Raw genomic sequence first — 6,000 nt, forward strand, 5'->3', positions numbered from 1 at the left:
GTTATCCTGAGGCATGGGAGCCTTGCCCTTTACAAAATTAGACAATCTTTTAGGAGGGGCATTAAGTTTGACATTGTCCCCCTTTTGGAAGCCAATGCCATCCTTTATGCCAGGGCATCTCCCACTATAGAGCATGCTTCTAGCAAATTTAAAATTTTCATTTTCTAAGTCATGCTCACTAATCTTAGCATTAAGTTGAGCTATGTGATCATTTTGTTTCTTAATTAAAGCTAGGTGGTCATGGATAGCATCAACATTAATGTCTCTACATCTATTACAAATGGAAGTATGCTCAACAGTAGATGTAGAGGGTTTGCAAGATTTTAATTCAACAACCTTAGCATGTAATATATCATTTTCACTTCTATGGTTAGAAATAGTAACATTGCAAACATCAAAGTCTTTAGCCTTAGCAATCAATTTTCATTTTCATTTCTAAGGCTAGCGAGAGAGACATTCAATTCTTCAATCTTAGTAAGCAAGTTAACATTATCATCTCTAAGATTTGGAATTGAAATATCACAAACATTTGAATCAACCTTAGCAATTAAACTAGCATTCTCATTTCTAAGGTTGGTGATAATATCATGGCACGTGCTTAGCTCACTAGATAGTTTTTCACATTTTTCTACTTCTAGAGCATAAGCATTCTTAACCTTAACATGCTTTTTATTCTCCTTAATTAGGAAGTCCTCTTGGGTGTCCAAGAGATCATCCTTCTCATGAATAGCGCTAATTAATTCATTCAATTTTTCTTTTTGCTGCATGTTTAGGTTGGCAAAAAGGGTACGCAAATTATCCTCCTCATCACTAGCATTATCTTCATCACTAGAGGATGCATATTTAGTGGAGGATTTTTATTTTACCTTCTTTTTGCCGTCCTTTGCCATGAGGCATTTGTGGTCGACGTTGGGGAAGAGAAGACCCTTGGTGACGGCGATGTTTGCGGCATCCTCGTCGGTGGAGCTCTCGTCGGAGTCCCATTCCCGGCAAACATGGGCATCGCCGCCCTTCTTCTTGTAGTACCTCTTTGTCGGGGACCATAATTAGGGGTACCCTCAAGACTCCTAATTCTCAGCTGGTAACCCCCATCAGCATAAAGCTGCAAAGGCCTGATGGGTGCGATTAAGTCAGGGATCAGTCCATTCGAGCGACTCGATCATGCCTCGCCCGAGCCTAGCCTCGGACAAGGGCAGCCGACCCCGGAGGATTTCCATCTCGCCCAAGGCCCCCCTCCAACGGCGGACACATCTCCGGCTCGCCCGAGGCCCTGTCTTCGCTAAGAAGCAACCCTGACTAAATCGCCGCACCGACCGACCGAATCGCAGGAGCATTTAACGCAAAGGTGGCCTGACACCTTTATCCTGACACACGCCCCCCAGCAGAGCCGAAGTGACCGCCGTCACTTCGCCGCTCCACTGACCGGCCTGATAAAAGGACAGCGCCGCCTGCGCCACTCCGACTGCAGTGCCACTTGACAGAGTGAGACTGACAGGCAGTCAGGCCCTGCCAAAGGCACCATAGGAAGCTCCGCTCCGCCCGACCCAGGGCTCGGACTCGGGCTAAGTCCCGGAAGACGGCGAACTCGCTCCGCCCGACCCAGGGCTCGGACTCGGGCTAAGTCCCGGAAGACGACGAACTCCGCTCCGCCCGACCCAGGGCTCGGACTCGGGCTAAGTCCCGGAAGACGGCGAACTCTGCTCCGCCCGACCCAGGGCTCGGACTCGGGCTAAGTCCCGGAAGACGGCGAACTCCGCTCCGCCCGACCCCAGGGCTCGTACTCGGGCTAAGTCCCGGAAGACGGCGAACTCCGCTCCGCCCGACCCTAGGGCTTGGACTCGGGCTCAGCCCCAGAAGACGACGAACTCCGCTCCGCCCGACCCCAGGGCTCGAACTCGGGCTCAGCCCCAGAAGACGACGAACTCCGCTTCGCCCGACCCCAGGGCTCGGACTCCGCCCTGGCCTCTGCCGAACGACCTTCGCCTCGCCCGACCCAGGGGCTCGGACTCGGCCTCGGCCATGGAAGACAGACTCGACCTCGGCTTCGGAGGAGCCTCCACGTCGCCCAACCTAGGGCGCAAGCCAGCCACGTCAACAGGAGGCGCCATCATCACCCTACCCCGAGCTGACTCGGGCCGCAGAGAACAAGACCGGTGTCCCATCTGGCTAGCTCCGCCAGATAGGCAATGATGGCGCCCTGCATGCTCTATGACGACGGCGGCTCTCAGCTCTCTTACGGAAGCAGGAGGACGTCAGCAAGGACTCAACCGCTCCGACAGCTGTTCCTCCGCCAGGCTCCGTCGCTCCTCCGACGGCCACGACATCACACCAGCTGGGTGCCAAGATCTCTCCGGCTGCCACATCGGCATGTACTTAGGGCGCTAGCTCTCCCCTGCTAGACACGTAGCACTCTGCTACACCCCCATTGTACACCTGGATCCTCTCCTTACGCCTATAAAAGGAAGGACCAGGGCCCTCTTAGAGAGGGTTGGCCGCGCGGGGACGAGGACGGGACAGGCGCTCTCTTGGGACCGCTCGCTTCCCTCTCCCGCGTGGACGCTTGTAACCCCCTACTGCAAGCGCACCCGACCTGGGCGCGGGACGAACACGAAGGCCGCGGGATTTCCACCTCTCTCACGCCCATCTCCGGCCACCTCACTTCCCCCCTTCGCGCTCGGCCTCGCGTCAACCCATCTGGGCTGGGGCACGCGACGACATTCACTCGTCGGCTTAGGGACCCCCCGGTCTCGAAACGCCGACAGTTGGCGCGCCAGGTAGGGGACTGCTGCGTGTTGACGAACAGCTTCCCGTCAAGCTCCAGATGGGCAGTCTCCAGCAACCTCTCCGACCCGGGACGGTGCTCCGTTTCGGGAGTCTTGAGTTCATGTCCTTCGACGGCAGCTACGACATGATACTCCTTCCACCGCCGCGCGACAACGACAATGGCGGCCGACAGCCCGCCCGCCGGCGGCGGAATCGATGACGTCTTCCCCGCGTGGTGGAAGAACAACATTCGAGCTCGCCCCGTCCTCTCCCCCGCCAACGGAGGAGGAGGCGGGGCAACCAAGGCCAAGCGGGAGGCCGCGCCTCGTCGGCTGTCAAGCGAGTCGACGTCCCCAGCGCCCCAACGGGGGGCGCGTCGGGCGTCGACCTCGCGTTTGAGACGAAGGCAAGCGCCGTCTCCCCGCGACACGCCAATCCCGAGCAAGTGGACGACGCCGGTGCGCTCGCAGAGAGCTTGCAGGACGTCGCCCTCGTACCTGAGACGACGGTGCAATCAGTCCCCGACGTGACTATGTCACTGCTCGTCGACCGAAAGGTACCGACCGATTCCCATCCTACGTCATTTGGACTCAGCCACGACCCGCCTAGCGACCTTGCTTTGGCGGGCGCTCTCGTAGAGGCGAGATCAAACCCTCTGGGGTTTCGCATGCGGTCGCCTTGGGACCGGCTGACGGACGTCTCGACCTACGGGCCCTCTGGGTCCGAGGAAGATGACGACCCCAACATCTGTTGGGATTTCTCTGGATTTGGCAACCCCAGTGCTATGCGGGACTTCATGACCGCATGTGACTACTGCCTCTCCGACTGTTCCGATGGTAGCCGCAGCCTCGACGACGAGGACTGCGGCCCAAGCCGCGAATGTTTCCACGTCGATCTAGGGGATCCCTCCGAAGGCAATCATCTCGGCATGCCGGAGGACGGTGATCTCCCTAGGCCGGTGCCTCGCGCTGACATCCCGCGGGAGCTAGCTGTGGTCCCCGTTCCGGCGAGGGGTCACGACCCACAGCTCGAGCAAGTCCGCGGGGCGCAGGCCAGGCTCGACGAGGGAGCAGGAGCGCTTGAGCCGATCCACCGGGACGTCGGGCAGGCATGGGCGGGCCAACCCCCGCCCGGAGAAATACGTCACCTGCCCCAGGGTCTCCAGCACCGTGTCGCCAACGACGTCAGGGTCAGGCCGCCACCCGCATCCAGTGGGGTCGGTCAGAACCTGGCTGCAGCAGCGATGCTTCTCCGCGCGATGCCGGAGCCATCAACCACCGAGGGTCGGCGAATCCAGGGAGAGCTCAAGAATCTCCTGGAAGGTGCTGCGGTCCGACGGGCCGAGAGCTCTGCCTCCCGAAGGCAGGGATACCCCTCGGAACCTCATGCCGCGACTTCCCGATTCATGCGGGAAGCCTCGGTCTACACCGGGCGCACGCGCAACACCGCGCCTGCAGCCCCGGGCCACCTCGGCAACGAGCACCATCATCGCGACCGTCGGGCCCACCTCGATGAGAGGGTGCGCCGAGGTTACCACCCCAGGCGTGGGGGACGCTACGACAGTGGGGAGGATCGGAGTCCCTCGCCCGAACCACCCGGTCCGCAGGCCTTCAGCCGGGCCATCCGACGGGCACCGTTCCCGACCCGGTTCCGACCCCCGACTACTATCACAAAGTACTCGGGGGAAATGAGACCGGAACTGTGGCTCGCGGACTACCGCCTGGTCTGCCAACTGGGTGGAACGGACGACGACAACCTCATCATCCGCAACCTCCCCCTGTTCCTCTCCGACATCGCTCGCGCCTGGTTGGAGCACCTGCCTCCGGGGCAGATCTCCAACTGGGATGACCTGGTCCAAGCCTTCGCCGGCAATTTTCAGGGCACGTACGTGCGCCCCGGGAATTCCTGGGACCTCCGAAGCTGCCGGCAGCAGCCGGGAGAGTCTCTCCGGGACTACATCCGGCGATTCTCGAAGCAGCGCACCGAGCTGCCCAACATCACCGACTCGGATGTCATCGGCGCGTTCCTTGCCAGCACCACCTGCCGCGACCTGGTGAGTAAGTTGGGTCGCAAGACCCCCACCAGGGCGAGCGAGCTGATGGACATCGCCACCAAGTTCGCCTCTGGCCAGGAGGCGGTCGAGGCTATCTTCCGAAAGGACAAGCAGCCCCAGGGCAGCCCATCGAAAGATGCTCCCGAGGCGTCTACTCCGCGCGGCGCCAAGAAGAAAGGCAAGAAGAAGTCGCAAGCGAAACGCGACGCCGCTGACGCGGACCTTCTCGCCGCCGCCGAGTACAAGAACCCTCGGAAGCCCCCCGAAGGTGCTAACCTCTTCGACAAGATGCTCAAGGAGCCGTGCCCCTATCATCAGGGGCCCGTCAAGCACACCCTTGAGGAGTGTGTCATGCTTCGGCGCCACTTCCACAGGGCCGGGCCACCCGCGGAGGGTGGCAGGGCTCGCGATGACGACAAGAAGGAAGATCACCAAGCAGGAGAGTTCCCCGAGGTCCGCGACTGCTTCATGATCTACGGTGGGCATGCGGCGAATGCCTCGGCTCGGCATCGCAAGCAAGAGCGCCGGGAGGTCTGCTCGGTGAAGGTGGCGGCGCCAGTCTACCTAGACTGGTCCGACAAGCCCATCACCTTCGACCAAGCTGACCACCCCGACCACGTGCCGAGCCCGGGGAAATACCCGCTCGTCGTCGACCCCATCGTCGGCGACGTCAGGCTCACCAAGGTCCTTATGGACGGGGGCAGCTGCCTCAACATCATCTACGCCGAGACCCTCAGGCTCCTGTGCGTCGATCTGTCCTCCGTCCGAGCAGGCGCTGCGCCCTTCCACGGGATCATTCCCGGGAAGCGCGTCCAGCCCCTCGGACGACTCGACCTACCCGTCTGCTTCGGAACGCCCTCCAACTTCCGAAGGGAGACTCTGACGTTCGAGGTGGTCGGGTTCCGAGGAACCTACCACGCGGTACTGGGGAGGCCATGCTACGCGAAGTTTATGGCCGTCCCCAACTACACCTACCTGAAGCTCAAGATGCCGGGCCCCAACGGGGTCATCACCGTCGGCCCCACGTACAAACACGCGTTCAAATGCGACGTGGAGTGCGTGGAGTACGCCGAGGCCCTCGCCGAGTCCGAGGCCCTCATCGCTGACCTGGAAAGCCTCTCCAAAGAGGTGCCAGACGTGAAGCGCCATGCCGGCAACTTCGAGCCAGCGGAGTGTAACACCCC

This window comes from Zea mays, chromosome 10 (genome assembly GCF_902167145.1).
Source record: "Zea mays cultivar B73 chromosome 10, Zm-B73-REFERENCE-NAM-5.0, whole genome shotgun sequence".
Taxonomy (NCBI): Eukaryota; Viridiplantae; Streptophyta; class Magnoliopsida; order Poales; family Poaceae; genus Zea; species Zea mays.